Source organism: Carettochelys insculpta, chromosome 22, assembly GCF_033958435.1.
Source record: "Carettochelys insculpta isolate YL-2023 chromosome 22, ASM3395843v1, whole genome shotgun sequence".
Taxonomy (NCBI): domain Eukaryota; kingdom Metazoa; phylum Chordata; order Testudines; family Carettochelyidae; genus Carettochelys; species Carettochelys insculpta.
The window spans coordinates 14467327-14484086 of record NC_134158.1 but is presented as its reverse complement, the minus strand read 5'-3'; positions in this window follow the sequence as shown (position 1 = coordinate 14484086).

Here is a 16760-nt window from a genome sequence, read left to right as displayed (position 1 = left end):
CCGATAGTGTGGGCTCAGCTGTTTGTGCCGTGACCACAACAGTGTTGTAAGCTGTGGCTTGCACGCACCCCGTGCATGATCAAGGCTTCGCTACCCAATCAGAACCCAGCGGGCATTGACACCCTCCCCACCCCCACCCCCGAGGTGCTAAGGGCTCAGGCGCCCAGGCGGAGGTGAGACCTGGTCAATTTATTCATACGCGAGCTGGAGAAGGGGGTGAGCAGGGAGGTGGCAAAGTCTGCAGTGACACTAAACTGTTCGAGAGAGTCAAGACGAAGGCAGATGGTGAAGAACTTCAGAAAGGTCTCATCCAATGGAGGGACTGGGCAAAGCAACGGCAAATGAAATCTAATGTGGACAAGTGTAAGGTGGTGCCCACTGGAAAAAATAACCCCAGCTATACTCACAGTGTGATGGGGGCTAATTTAGCTATAGCTAATCAGGAAGGAGATCTTGGAGGTGTCATGGATAGTTCCTTGAAAACATCCACGCAGTGTGCGGAGGCAGCCAAAAAGGCAAATAGGATGTTAGGTATGATTAAAAAAAGGGATAGAAAATAAGACAAGGGGTATCTTACTGCCCCGAGGTAAAGCTATGGTATGCCCACATCTTGAATACTGTGTACAGATGTGGTCTCCCCACCTAAAAAAAGATCTCCTGGCACCGGAAAAGGTTCAGAAAAGGGCAACTAGAATGATTAGGGGCTTGGAACTGGTCCCGTATGAGGAGAGGCTAAAAAAGATTGGGACTTTTCAGTATAGAAAAGAGGAGGCTGAGGGGGGGACATGACAGAGGGCTACAAAATTATGACAGGTGCGGAGAGGGTGAAAAAGGAGACGTTATTTACTTGTGCCCATAACACAAGAACTAGAGGACACCAAATAAAATTAATGGGTAGCAGGTTTAAAACTAATGAAAGAAAGTTCTTCTTCACTCAGCATGTAGTTAACCTGTGGAACTCCTCGCCAGAGGAGACTGTGAAGGCTAGGACTATAAGAGAGGTCAAAGAAGAGCTGGATAAATTCCTGGAGGTTAGGTCCATAAAAGGCTATTAGCCAAGGCTAGGAATGGTGTCCTGCTGGAGATGGATGGCAGGAGACAAATCGCTTGATCAGTGTCTTCGGTCCACCCCCCCACCCACGGGCACCTGGCACTGGCCACTGTTGGCAGCCAGGCGACTGGACTGGATGGACCTTTGGGCTGACCCAGTGTGGCCGTTCTTATGACCCCGCCTCGCCACGCATTACTCGCTCCTAAAAAAGAAAAAAACTCCTAACGCCTAAAAAGGGCAAAAGGCCACGATGCACTGTCAGTGGCCCAGGGTTGTGTTCCTGTCCAAACCCCGATAAAAGAGCACCCTGCCCCCCCACCCACAAATCAGAGCCACATGCACCTTGACAAGCCTGTCGGCTGGCCCCAGTCGCTTGTCCCGCCTGCCAAGAACCCTGGTGTGGGCTCTGCTCGCCGTCTGCGGTTGGGTCACCGCCCTGGAAGTACAGGCTTCCCCTGCCCATCACCCCACATCGCGTTGGGGTGATGGCTGGAGTGCGCTGGGTAGCTCCCCTTAATTCTCCCCCCCGCCCATGACATTGATTAAGCCATTGCTAATGAGGCTTTTCTATGTTCACTGCTTGTCTCGTCTCTGTCCCTCACTCATTCAGCGAACCCCTTTTGCTCCCGGGACAGGTAATAGTCCCAGGGCTCCCTCCACCCAGCCCTGCCGGTGCCCCTCACTCCCACCTGCAGCCCCTGCCAGCCCAGCCCCGGGCTCCCCCAGCCCTGCCAATGGGCCTGAATTCACATTGTTGGTACAGACAAGGGGCGGGTCTGGGGTGGGCTAGCAAGTGAGAACAGAGGGATTCGGTATCTAGTTCTCTGTGCCCATTTCCGGGCACAAGGAGGACACACAATGCCCCAGAGCTGGGGACAAACCCCAGTAATCCTGGCGCTAACCCCCCCCCAACCACTAGGCCCCATTCCCCCCCGAGCAGAGGACAGAACCCAGGAGCCCTGGCTCCCCCCCCACCCCCCCATCTCTAACCACTAGCCCCCAACCCCTACACCTGAGCCCAGACCGAACACAAGTCTCCAGCTCTCATATTTCCCACTCAGTCACATACTCCCATCCCCAGTGGTGTCAGAGGGAGACAGAGCCAGGACAGGGGGTTCAGCTTTCCTGGCACCCCTGGGCTCAGCCCTAGGGGATCCCACAGCCCCAGCGGCTGTGGCAGGGTTTGCATCTGAGCAGGGCCCAGCTCCTGCTTCCGCAGGGCCAGTGCGCTGGGGCAGAGGCAGGATGGGGGCAAGGGGCTTCATCACCTCTGACATCCCCCGCAGCCAAATTTCACCTCCCTGAGCACAACCACCCACCTCCAGCTTGTTCTGCCTGCGGGCGGCTTCCCTTGGCCTCACCTCAGGCCTCCCTGGGGCCCAGTGCCCCCAGGTTCCCGGCCAGCACAGCCCTGTCTCTGTGCTTCGGTGACCCCCAGCCCGGTGTGCCCGAGCGGAGCTGTTAAGGAAACCCTCCTGCCTGGCTTTGGGAGGGGCTGGGGCCCAGAACCCAGGAAGTTGCTCCAGTGGAGAATGAAGCTCTGAGTTGTGCTTTCCAGTGCTGCGTGGGCCCTGGGGGGTGCAGGGCTGTGGGGGGCGCGTTATGGGGCAGAACATAAGAACGGCCATACTGGGTCAGACCAAAAGTCCATCTAGCCCAGTATCCTGTCTGCCGACAGTAGCCAACGCCTGGTGCCCCAGAGGAGGTGAAGCGAAGACAATGATCAAGCGATTTGTCTCCTGCCATCCATCTCCCGCCTTTGACAAAAAGCTCCGGCACCACAGCTTACCCCTTGCTGATGGCCATCTGTGATGGAGTGGGGGATACGTGTGTACCTGTGTCTCACACAGGCTGTGGGGCTCCTGCTGAGGGTAACCTGGCAACCAGGTGACACCTTTGTACTGCAGACAAAGGGGCAGGTGGAGCCTGAGGGGTTTGAATTGGAGTTGGAAGCAGTGAGTCTGGGCTGGGAGAGAGAGAGAGACCAAGGAGGGGGCAAGGCCCTGGCTTGGGGGGCCCCTCGGGGCCTCCTCTCCCCAACATGGATTGACCTGGCTGTCTCTGCTGACTCCTCTGTACAACGCTGTGTCCTGTCGGCTAATAAACCCGCTGTTCTCCTGCTGAGCAAGAGTCACTCCTGCCTGCGGATGGGGTGCAAAGTTTGGGGGACCCCAAACCCCATCACACTGGTGTTAGGAGTGGGATGTTCTGCATCCCGAGGATGGAGCACCCAGCAGTAAGTGACGGGGGTCCAGGAGGAAGAAGCGGGGCCTGCGAGACCCCGGTGTGCTGATGGGCAGTGAGGTGCAGTTCCCCAAGGCGGACGGGCCTGCGGCCGAACTTGAGCAACTGCGGTCGTGGTCCTCGAGAGGGAATGTCACACCTGAGGAGGGGTCACTCCTGGGAGTCAGTTGGAGTCGGTCCCAGAAGGTGGAGGGGCCGAGGGCCCAACTGCTAGGAACAAGTGACCCGCGAGGAGGCTGACACGCTGAATGAGTTCATCCCAAGACAGTGTGGTCGTGGTCCTTGACAGCAGGTGTCACAGTGAAGAAGGGGTTCCTCTGGGAGTCTGTTGGAGTCGGTCCCAGAGGGCAGAGGGGCCTACGGCCTAACCCCGGGGAGCTTGTGACCTGCAAGGAGTCTGGCACACTGAAGGGATTCTTCCAGGGATCGTGGGGTGCAGAGGGTATCAGCCTGAGAGCCTGCGACCACGCTCAGTGTGATGGAGTGAGGGGAGTGCATGTGTGAGTCAGGCTGGATGTCTGAGGCAAGCAGCAGCTCCCAGTGGCTAAGGATGACCCTGGGGCTACAACTGGCAGGTAACACTTCTGCCTGAACAAAGAGCAGGGAGGAGCTAAGAACATAAGAACATAAGAATGGCCATACTGGGTCAGACCAAAGGTCCATCAAGCCCAGCATCCCATCTGCCGACGGTGGCCAATGCCAGGTGCCCCAGAGAAGGAGAACAGAAGACAAGTGATTTATCTCCTGCCATCCATCTCCTGCCCTTGTTATGAAGGCTAGGGCACCATACTTTATCCCTGGCTAATAGCCATTTATGGACCTGACCTGCAAAAATTTATCAAGCTCTTTTTTAAACCCTAATAGAGTCCTGGCCTTCACAGCCTCCTCGGGCAAGGAGTTCCACAGGTTGACTGTGCGCTGTGTAAAGAAAAATTTCCTTTTATTAGTTTTGAACCTACTACCCATCAATTTCATTTGGTGTCCCCTAGTTCTTGTATTATGGGAAAAGGTAAATAATTTTTCTATATTCACTTTCTCCACACCATTCATGATTTTATATACCTCTATCATATCGCCCCTCAATCGCCTCTTTTCCAAACTGAAAAGTCCCAGTCTCTCTAGCCTCTCCCCATATGGGACCCTTTCCAAGCCCCTAATCATCTTAGTCGCCCTTTTCTGAACCTTTTCTAATGCCAATATATCTTTTTTGAGGTGAGGAGACCACATCTGCACGCAGTACTCGAGATGTGGGCGTACCATAGTTTTATATAGGGGAAATATGATATCTTTTGTCTTATTATCGATCCCTTTTTTAATAATTCCTAACATCCTATTTGCCTTACTAACTGCCGCTGCACACTGCGTGGATGTCTTCAGAGAACTATCCACTATAACTCCAAGATCCCTTTCCTGATCTGTCGTAGCTAAATTTGACCCCATCATGTAGTACGTGTAATTTGGGTTATTTTTTCCAACATGCATTACCTTACACTTACCCACATTAAATTTCATTTGCCATTTTGCTGCCCACTCACTCAGTTTGCTGAGATCTTTTTGTAGTTCTTCACAATCCCTTTTGCTTTTGACTGTCCTGAACAACTTGGTGTCATCTGCAAACTTTGCCACCTCACTGCTTACCTCATTTTCTAGATCATTGATGAACAAGTTGAACAGGATCGGTCCCAGGACTGAGCCCTGGGGAACACCACTAGTTACCCCCCTCCATTGTGAAAATTTACCATTTATTCCAACCCTTTGTTTTCTGTCTTTTAACCAATTCCCGATCCATGAAAGGACCTTTCCTGCTATCCCATGACCACCTAATTTACATAAAAGCCTTTGGTGTGGGACCGTGTCAAAGGCTTTCTGGAAATCTAGGTATATTATGTCCACTGGGTGCCCCTTGTCCGCATGTTTATTAACCCCTTCAAAGAATTCTAATAGATTAGACAGACACGACTTCCCTCTGCAGAAACCATGCTGACTTTTGCCCAACAATTCGTGCTCTTCTATGTGCCTTGCAATTTTACTCTTTACTAGTGTTTCTACTAATTTACCTGGTACTGATGTTAAACTTATCGGTCTATAATTGCCAGGATCTCCTCTAGAGCCTTTTTTAAATATTGGTGTTATATTGGCCGTCTTCCAGTCATTTGGTACCAAAGTGGATTTAAAGGATAGGTTACAAACCACTGTTAATAACTCCGCAATTTCACATTTGAGTTCTTTCAGAACCCTTGGGTGAATGCCATCTGGTCCTGGAGACTTGTTACTATTCAGCTTATCAATTAATTCCAAAACCTCCTCTAATGTCACTTCAATCTGAGTGAGTTCCTCAGATTTGTCGCCTAAAAAGGCTGGCGCAGATTTAGGAACCTCTGTAACATCTTCAGCCGTGAAGACTGAAGCAAAGAAATCATTTAATCGCTCCGCAATGGCGCTGTCTTCCTTGATCGCTCCTTTTATATCTTTATCATCCAAGGGCCCCACTGCTTTTTTAGCAGGCTTCCTGCTTCTAATGTATTTAAAAAACATTTTACTATTGTTTTTTGAATTTTTAGCTAGCTGTTCCTCAAACTCTTTTTTGGCTTTTCTTACTACATTATGACAGTTAATTTGGGAGTGTTTATGTTCCTTTCTATTTTCCTCACTAGGATTTGACTTCCACTTTTTAAAAGCTGCCCTTTTCTCTCTCACTGCCTTTTTAACATGTTAGGTCTCTTACTGTGTTTTTTTATTTGGGGTATACATTTAAGTTGGGCCTCTAGTATGGTGTCTTTAAACAGTTTCCATGCAGCTTCCAGGGATTTTAGTTTAATTACTCTACCTTTTAGTTTCTGTTTAACTAGCTTCCTCATTTTAGTGTAATTCCCCTTTTTGAAATTAAATGCCAGAGTGTTTGACCGCTGCGGTGTTCTTCCCAACACAGGAATATTAAAAGTTATTATATTGTGGTCACTATTTCCAAGCGGTCCAGTAACAGTTACCTCTTGGACCAGATCCTGCGTTCCAGTCAAGACTAGATCGAGAATCGACTCTCCCCTTGTGGGTTCCTGTACTAGCTGCTCCAAGAAGCAGTCATTTAAGGCATCAAGAAATTTAATCTCTGAATCCCGTCCTGAGGTGACATGCACCCAATCAATATGGGGATAATTGAAATCTCCTATTATTACTGTGTTTTTTATTTTGATAGCCTCTCTAATCTCCCTTAACATTTCAGCATCACTATCACTGTCCTGGTTAGGTGGTCGGTAATATATTCCTAATGCCATATTCATATTAGAGGAATGAATTGTTATCCATAATGATTCTATGGAACATTTTGATTCCTTTAGGATTTTTACTTCATTTGATTCTATATTATCCTTCACATATAGTACCACTCCGCCACCCGCACGACCTGTTCTGTCTTTCCGATATAATTTATATCCCGGTATGATAGTGTCCCACTGATTGTCCTCATTCCACCATGTTTCTGTGATGCCTATTATGTCAACTTCCTCCTTTGATATGAGGTACTCCAGTTCACCCATCTTATTAGACAGACTCCTAGCATTAGTGTAAAAGCATGTTAGAAAACTACCACTATTTATATGTCCGCCTTTCACAGACGTGGTGGATTTTTTTATGCACAATTGTTTCACATCTGATCTTGCCCATATATTATTTCCCACGTTCCCTATCTGACTAACTTCTAGGGAATCCCTGTCTATGGAGCCTCGTGTAAGAGAAGTCTCCGTCCGATCCAGGTGCTCCCCCGCACCAATCGGCTTTCCCCCACCTCTTAGTTTAAAAACTGCTCTATGTCCTTTTTAATGTTTAATGCCAGCAGTCTGGATCCACCTTGATTTAGGTGGAGCCCATCCTTCCTGTATAGGCTCCCCCTACCCCAAAAGTGTCCCCAGTTCCTAATAAATCTAAACCCCTCTTCCCTACACCATCGTCTCATCCACGCATTGAGACTCTGAAGTTCTGCCTGTCTATCTGGCCCTGCGCGTGGAACTGGAAGCATTTCAGAGAATGCCACCAAAGATGTTCTGGATTTCAGTCTCTTTCCTAGTAACCTAAATTTGGCCTCCAGAACATCTCTTCTACCCTTCCCTATGTCATTGGTACCAACATGTACCACGACGACCGGCTCCTCCCCAGCACTGCCCATAAGTCTGTCTAGATGCCTCGAGAGATCCGCAACCTTCGCACCAGGCAGGCAAGTCACCATACGGTTCTCCCGGTCATCACAAACCCAACTATCTATATTTCTAATGATTGAATCCCCCACTACTAAAACCTGCTTCTTCCTAACAGCTGGCGCTCCCTCCCCCGGAGAAGTATCCTCGGCACGAGAGGATACAACATCACCCTCTGGAAGGAGGGTCCCAACTACGGGATGGTTTCCCTCTGCTCCCCTTGACTGCTCTCCTTCCCTGAGCCTTTCATCCTCCGTAACAGCCTCAGGACTGTCAGATTGGAGGTGGGACAGCCCTACTATGTCCCGGAAAGTCTCATCCACAAACACCTCTGCCTTCCTTAGCTCCTCCAGTTCAGCCACCCTGGCCTCCAAAGCACGCACTCGGTCTCTGAGGGCCAGGAGCTCCTTGCATCGAGCGCACACATACGCCACCCGCCCACAGGGTAGGTAGTCATACATACCGCACTCGACACAATAAACAGGATAGCCCCCACTCTGCTGCTGGGCTTCTGCCTCCATTTCCTACTCTAGTTATATATGAGGGTTAATTAAATGTTTCAGATAGAGGTTGTTATAAAGGATTTAGTTTAAGGGCAACAGAAGTCACTGGCTCCCTCCAAGCTCCCCCTCTCAACTCCCCTCTCCAAACTCCCTCCTGTTAGCACGCACCCTGTTTGCCAGCACCCGGTCGCAAAGCTCCCTGGTCGCTTACTAGCGGGGTTTAAGTGCTCGGCCTCCCTGATAGCTCCTCCCTCTGCCTACAGCTCAGCCAATCAGCACACGGTGTTTCAATTCAAACCTAATCAGCTTCCAACTGCCTGCCTGCCTGCGCACACGGCCTTTCAAACAAACAAACACACACTCAGCTCAGCACTCCAAACAAACAAACTCCAAACTCCAAACAAACACACAAGCCCAAAACCTCCAAATATAAGCAGCCACTTACCCCAAGGTGCTTTAGTTTGCTCCTTCCTTCTCCTCCTCCAGGAGAGCCTCTCCAAACTCCCTCCTGTTAGCACGCACCCTGTTTGCCAGCACCCGGTTGCAAAAAAGCCGAGCTGGGTTTGAATCGGGGGCGGCAGTTAGAGGCTAGGAAAAGGGAGAGCTGGAAGGCAGCCAGCCTGAGGAGGGGGAAGCTACACCCCAGAGGGGCATCCCTCGGGGTCTTCTCCCCAGGACGGGTTGGAAGGACTGTCTCTGGCTGCTGTGCTGTCGCTTCTGTGAGAAACTGGGCATCTGTTGCCTAATAAACCTTCTGTTGTACCTGCTGAGTGAGAGTCCCTCCTGCCAGCGGACGGGGTGCAGTGCAGGGGGACCCCTGAACCCCATCACACTCAGCAACTCCGCTGTGAAGTGGCAGCCCCTGGAAACCGAATCAAGATTAAAGGAGCTGGACAAGGCAGCATGGATGTGCGGTGGCAGAGCTGAGGGATAAGGAAACTCCTGCAGAGGTGAGCCCAGATCAGGGCAGGGAACCCTGGACTGCATGGAGCTCTGAACCGAGGGGCCTGCCACAGCTCAAGGAGGGAAGGAGCGATTCCAACCCATAATCTACTAGTGGCCAAGACAGATCTGCGAAGAGTTTTCCAGGCCTGGGCCGAGGAAGGTGCCTGTGTGTCTGTGCAGGAAAGGAATTTGTCAACTGGGAACGGCAAGTTGTCTGTGACAGAAGCTGCTTCACCTTCTGGGCGTGTGTCGGGACCAGCCAGGGGGGCTGGGACAAAGGAGAGAGTGTCTCCCATTGTCTGTCTGTGTTGAACAGCAGCAGCAGCCTGGGGAGAGGGCAGAGCCTGCGTTTGGAAAAGGTGCCAACGAGGAAACTAGCCCATTGTCTGAGGAAGACTTCCCCAGCCTGGGGTGGCTGGAGAAGGAACCACCAGGAAAGAGCATTCCAGGGAATGTCTCTGGGATGGGCAGTGGTATCCCTGATATGGACGCTGGTCCTTGGTTCAAGAAAGGTGCTTCTGCTTCCAGGGAAGTGAATCCTTTGTCTGAGCCTGTGGGAGCTCAGGATGGGTCCAAAATCCCAGAGCTGGATCTGAGTGTAGCTGAAGCCCAGCTGGGAAGTGCGCCTACCTCTGTGTCTCTCAGGGGGGATGATGCTTTAACTCGGTCTGATCCAGTTAGTATCATCAGGGAATCCCAGAGACCGGACGATTCTAGTACTTGTTCTTTGCCTGATGCTGGAAGGGGTCAGAGGACTCTGTCTGACCAGAGTCATCCTCTAGCCAGGACACAGGAAGAGCAAACTGGCAAGGGAGTTATGGTGCCTGGTGAAGATAAAGAAGCTGGTAGCAGAAGGGAGGGAAGGGTCCAGTGGTACTAGCTCTCTGTCTGGAGGGGGATTATGTGGGAATCTGCCTGATGGGCTAGAAGTGATCCTGGGTGTAGGTAAAACCCAGGAGCTGGTTGTGGCTCAGGGGAGCAGTGCCCCTGTGGAGCCAGACAGGGGTGAGTTGTTGTTTGGGGGAGCTCTTGAAGAAGAAAATTTCCCTGAAACTTTTCCTGAGCAATCCATGGGGACTGCAGAAAATGAGAGCGAAGGAAGGAGAGTGAACAGGAAAGGTGCTTGTCTGTAAGAGCCAGAGCATCCCTTTGCCTGTGGAGAAGTTTGTTTCAGTTCCTGATGGCCAGCAACTGCCTGAGTGTGAAAGCACTGGCTGTGCTCTGCAAACGTCCCAAGCAAGCAGGGCAAAGGTTTCTCAGGAATTGGAAGTTGGTCCAAGTAAAGTGAAAACTATCGGGGAAGTGAGCAGCCCTGTGATAACCAAGTAAAACAGCTTCACAGTCAGTCTGTAGGATGCAGGAGAGGGCGAGCAATCTCCCATCTCCAGATGCTGGAAACACTTATATTCTCATACTGGACTCCAATTCTGATTCCATGGGGAGGCAGAAGTTGGAGGTGGAAGAACAAAGGAGCAGTGGGCCTGGTGGGCCAGTAAGAGATAAACAGGGATTCCTCCATGTGGATTCTGCGTCTGGGACTTTTTCAGAAAAAAAAGAAAAAAAAAAGACTTGGCTCAGTCTAATTCTTGATCTCCCCGCCCCCACCCCTCCACTCTCTGATATGCTCACCTTGATTATCTTTTTCTGATTTGTCCTCCTTGCTTACTGTTTTTGGTTTTCTGTGTCTTAAATATTGAGTCTGTTCTGGTCTGGCTGTGGTCTGAAGAAGTGGGTCTGTCCCATGAAAGCTCACCTAATAAACTATTTTGCTAGTCTTTAAAGTGCTACTTGACTGCTTTTTTTTTTCAGAAACCAGTTTGGTTTGCAAATTTCCAGACTGGCTGGGCGGGGGCCGTCTCCCTGAGATCATCAATGGCCCAGCTCCTGTTAGAAGGGAGGGCACACCAGAGAGATCAGATTTCCACCCTGGAGGGCAAGAGAGAAAATTAGAACGTGGTTTTGCAAAGAAAAGGCCTCAGCCATTTAGGCCCCAAAATACCAGATTCTCAAGGATGTTACACAAAGATTGTGGTATACCAAAGAGCAACATAAATGTACACTTGCAATGGGTTTGTTCTTGTTACTCACACTAACTACTGTAACCAATGGATAATGTAATCAGAAGCTGTAAAATTGTACCATGTACTAAATGTTTGGAAAGAGCCGTGTAACATAATGCCATTGATGTAAAAGCATGAATTGTATGTTGAAGGAGTTTGTAATTCTGAAATGTCACCGCTGTTCCCTGTAACTAGCCTTGCAACCTCTCATATGAGAAGGAACATTCCAACCCTATTTTGTGGCATGGAAGGGAAAACTGAGGCACACAACCATTTTGTCAAGTATCGGAGGGGTAGCTGGGTTAGTCTGGATCTGTAAAAGCAATGAAGGGTCCTGTGGCACCTTATAGACTAACAAAAAAGTTCTGAGCATGAGCTCTCATGAGCACAGACTCACTTTATCAGATGTTGGTCTTGGAAATCTGCAGGGACAGGTTGCAATAAGCCAGAGCAAGGGTGGGGATAACAAGGTTAGCTCGGTCAGCAAGGGTGAGGCTTACTACCAGCAGTTGATCTGGAGGTGTGAACACCAACGGAGGGGAAGCTGCTTCTGTATTTAGTCAGCCATTCACAGTCTTTGTTTAAGCCTGAGCTGAGGGCGTTGAATTTGCAGATGAATTGTAGCTCAGAAATTTCTCTTTGGAGTCTGGTCCCGAAATTTCTTTGCTGTAGGAGAACTACTTTTAAGTCTGCTACTGTGTGGCCTGGGAGATTGAAGTGCTCTCCTACGGGTTTTTGTATATTGCCATGTCTGATATCTGATTTGTGTGTGTTTATTCTTTTCCGCAGAGACTGTCCAGTTTGCCCGATGTATATAGCAGAGGAGCATTGCTGATGTGATGGAGTGGGGGGAGTGCATGTGTGAGTCAGGCTGGATGTCTGAGGCAAGCAGCAGCTCCCAGTGACTAAGGATGACCCTGGGGCTACAACTGGCAGGTAACACTTCTGCCTGAACAAAGAGCAGGGAGGAGCTGAGCTGGGTTTTGAATCGGGGGCGGCAGTTAGAGGCTAGGAAAAGGGAGAGCTGGAAGGCAGCCAGCCTGAGGAGGGGGAAGTTACACCCCAGAGGGGCACCCCTCGGGGTCTTCTCCCCAGGACAGGTTGGAAGGACTGTCTCTGGCTGCTATGCTGTCGCTTCTGTGAGAAACTGGGCATCTGTTGCCTAATAAACCTTCTGTTGTACCTGCTAAGTGAGAGTCACTCCTGCCAGCGGACGGGGTGCAGTGCAGGGGGACCCCTAAACCCCATCACACTGGTGTCAGAAGTGGGATGCACTGCACCCACGGATGAGCTCCCAGCAGTGGCTGACTGAGCACCAGAGAAGGAAGGAGTCTCACAAGAGCCAGAGGGGGAACAGAGCCATTCCTGCAGCTGCTGCTGGTGAGTGGATACCCCGGGAGATAGCGGGGAGATGGATTATACCCGACTCCTGAAGGCAGAGCTAGCGGGGCTGTGCAGAGAGAGGGGCCTGACCGTGGGGAAGGCGACCAAGGCCCAGCTGATTGCACAGCTGGAAGAGAATGACCGATCCGGGGGGGCAGAGCCTGTCCCGGCAGAAAGTGGCCGGTCAGCCTCGGGAAGCATTTCGGATTCTCCGACAGGAGCAGGGGCTCGACGCCGTCAGACAGACGCGGTGCCCGCCAGGTCGCGCTCAGCTAGTGGTGGTCCATGGCGGGCAGAGTCCCCCGCCGCAGAGCTGCGACGGCTGGAACTCGAGGTGAAATTAAAGGAACTGGAGCACCAGGAACAGGAAAGAGAGCGTGAGCGCCAGGAACGGGAAAGAGAGCGTGAGCACGAGCGCCAGCTACGAGAGAGACAGCGGGAGGAGAAAGAACGAGAACGGAAGGAAAGAGAACGAGAGCGTGAGGAGAGAGAGCGAGAGCGGGAGCATGAGCGAACCATGGCAGAGGCGAGACGCCAAGAGGCCCCAGCTGCGGTAAGCGGGGAGAGGGCCAGACGGCTCGGGGTGGCCAGTCACTTGGAGACGCGTGTGCTGGCCCAGTGTCAGGACCCAGGGGACATGGACGAGTTCCTTACCGCCTTTGAGCGAGCCTGTGAGTTGCATGAGGTTCCCCCAGATGAGTGGCTCCGGCACCTCACCCCCTTGCTGGGCCAGAAGGCCGCAGCGGTGCTCAGCCAGCTGGTGGGGCTGCAGCCTGGGGACTATGAACGGTTCAAACAGGCCCTGCTGCATAAATTCGGGCTGACTCCGGAGATGTACAAGAAGAAGTTCCAGGAGGCGCAGAAGAGGCCAGAGGAAACCCATGTAGATACAACCGCCCGCCTGAAGCAATACTACCAGAAGTGGGCGTTTGGAATGGGAGTCCAGTCCGTAGAGGACCTGATCGAGCTGGCGGTCGTGGAGCGATTCTACGAGATGTGCGCACCTGACCTGAGGGTGTGGCTCGTGGACCGGAAGCCAGGGGACTCACATGATGCAGGGAAACTGGCAGATGACTTCACAAACAGCCGGGCCAGGTTTGAAAGTGAGCCCCACAAAGAGAGGGAGTCTCGGAGAGAGAGGGAGTCCCGGAGGGAGAGGGAGTCCTGGAGAAACCGAGAATCTCAGAGAGACCGGTCCCTAACTATACGACAGAGGGGACCACCTCTTGGGCAAGCCCAGGAAAGAGGGGCCAGCCACCCACCCCCCAGAGAGCCAAACAGAGCCCGGACAGAGCAGCCGGCCCGAGGGACACAACAAGACCCAGGCTGTTATCGCTGTGGGTGAAAGGGGCATAGAGCAGCCCAGTGCCCCAGGCTCCCAGACAGGTTGAGCAGGCCGGGGGGTCATGGAGTCAACTGGGTGGGGTCCCAGAAGCCAGAGAGGCTGACGGCCAAGGCGGGTGGTGCTGACAATGGGCACTCGGATTGGGCCGAGTCCACCCCACAGACCAGCTCCTCAGGGGGACCAAATGCTCAGAGGTCAGTTTACAGAGTGGGGGCGGCAATGCCTCTGCGGAGCGAGTGTCTCAAACACCTCGAACTAGACGGGAAAAAGGTCACGGGGTTCTGGGACACAGGTGCTGACGTGGCGCTGGCCCGACCCGGGGTGGTGGCACTGGGCTGCATGATACCCGATTCCCACCTGATGATAACAGGAATTGATGGGACCCCTTTCAAGGTGCCCATGGCGAGGGTGCACCTGAAATGGGGGAAGAAGGAAGGCCCCAAGGAAGTGGGCGTGCACAGCCATTTGCCGGCGGATGTACTGATGGGGGCTGACCTGGAGAACTGGCCAGGTGAATGCCCTCGTGCCCTGGTCCTGACCCGTAGCCAAAGAAAACAAGGGGTGCGCTCCCCAGATTCAGGGGTACAAGCCCAGCCAAAGTCACAGGAGCCACAGGGGCCAACCCTGAGAGAAAGGGGGCCCCCAAAAAACAGGTCTCACAGGCCAGGGGTGCTGGAGCCAGGCAGGGATGGGGAAGTAGCATCCACTCCTGCCCGAGCGGAAGAATTCCAGGCAGAGCAGCAGAGAGACCCCTCCTTGCAGAAGCTGAGGGAACTGGCCAGTCTCAGCCCAGCTCCACAGCTGGGGGAGGGCTGCAGGGAAAGATTCCTGTGGGAAAAGGGATTCCTGTACCGGGAATGGGCTCCCAGACGCAAAGCGGAGCCATGGAAGGTCCAGAGGCAACTGGTGGTTCCCCAAAAGTACCGGCGCAGGCTGCTGTACCTAGCCCATGATGTCCCACTCGCAGGACACCAGGGGATCCACCGCACCAGGAGAAGGTTGTTACAGAACTTTTTCTGGCCAGGGATCTTTGCAGCTGTCCGTCTGTATTGCCTGTCCTGCGATCCCTGCCAGAGGGTGGGGAAGAGCCGGGACAAGGGGAAAGCTGCCCTGAGGCCACTGCCCATCATAGAGGAGCCTTTCCAGAAAGTGGCTATAGACATAGTGGGCCCCTTCAGCAAGGCAACGCGTTTGGGGAAGAAATATATTTTGGTAGTGGTAGATTTTGCCACGCGATACCCAGAAGCAGTGGCCTTGACCTCTATCGACGCTGACACCGTGGCAGATGCACTGCTGTCCATTTTCAGCAGAGTGGGGCTCCCCAAGGAGGTCCTCACAGATCAGGGGTCCAACTTCATGTCGGCCCTACTGCAAAGCTTGTGGGACAAGTGTGGGGTCCGGCACACCTGGGCCACAGCCTACCACTCGCAGACCAATGGGCTGGTGGAGAGGTTCAATGGGACTCTGAAGCAGATGCTGAGAACCTTCATGAATCAATACCCCCATGACTGGGACAAGTACTTACCCCACCTGCTGTTTGCATACAGGGAGGTGCCCCAGGAATCCACGGAGTTCTCCCCGTTTGAGCTGCTGTATGGAAGGAGGGTACGGGGACCCTTGGACTTGCTCAGAGAAGAGTGGGAGGGGACGGCCTCTCCTGAAGGGGAGTCAGTGGTACAGTATGTACTGACCTTCCGGGAAAAACTCACCGAGCTCATGGGCCTGGCCAGGGAGAACCTCTCCATGGCCCAAAGGGAGCAAAAGGTCTGGTATGACCGTAATGCCAGGGCCCGAGCCTATGCCACCGGGGATCAAGTGATGGTCCTTGTACCTGTGCGGCGGAACAAGCTGCAAGCGGCCTGGGATGGGCCCTTCAAGGTTGTCAAACAGCTAAATGAGGTGAACGATGTGGTGGAACTGCTGAACCGGGCCCACAGCCACCGGGTCTATCATGTGAACATGATGAAACCTTACTGGGACAGACAGAACTTGGTGCTGGCCGTGTGCAGACACTGGGAGGGGCAGGGGGATGATCCCTTGGTGGATTTACTCACAAGGACTGGAGCCGGCTCCTTGCTGGAGTCTATTCCCCTCTCAGACCAGCTGACCCCTGCCCAGCAGACAGAGATCAAGGAGGTGCTGCATTCGCATCAACAGCTGTTCTCGGACAGAGCCGGACGCACTGACCTGGCTGTCCACCGAATAGAGACAGGCACCCACGCCCCTATCAAGTGTGTGCCATTCAGAGCCACAGGGAGGACGGCTCAGGACATAGAGCGGGAGGTTGAAGACATGCTGGCTCTGGGGGTGATCCAACCCTCGTCCAGCCCCTGGGCCTCTCCCGTGGTGTTAGTCCCTAAAAAAGATGGGTCTGTTCGGTTTTGTGTGGACTATCGCAAGCTTAACGCCATCACTGTCTCGGACGCCTACCCCATGCCCAGGCCTGATGACCTTTTAGACAAGCTGGGGGGAGCCCGTTACCTCACCACCATAGACCTCACCAAGGGGTACTGGCAAGTGCCATTAGACCAAGATGCCCGGCTGAAGTCGGCTTTCATCACTCCTGTGGGGCTCTACGAGTTCCTGGTCCTGCCCTTTGGCCTCAAGGGGGCACCCGCTACCTTCCAGCGTCTGGTGGACCAGCTACTGAAAGGGATGGAGAGCTTTGCCCTGGCTTACATGGACGACATTTGCATCTTCAGCCAGACGTGGGAGGACCATGTGTCCCAACTCAAGCAGGTGCTGGACCGACTCCAGAAGGCCGGTCTGACTATCAAGGCAGGGAAGTGCAAGGTGGGGATGGCTGAGGTGACCTACCTGGGCCACAAGGTGGGCAGCGGCTGCCTAAAGCCAGAGCCAGCTAAAGTGGAGGCTGTCAGAGATTGGCCAACACCCCAGACTAAGAAACAGGTCCAGGCCTTCATTGGGATGGCGGGGTACTGCCGGAGGTTTGTGCCCCACTTTAGCTCCATCGCAGCCCCCCTCACGGAGCTGTGTAAAAAGGGAAAGCCTGACAAGGTGGTCTGGACAGAGCAGTGCCAA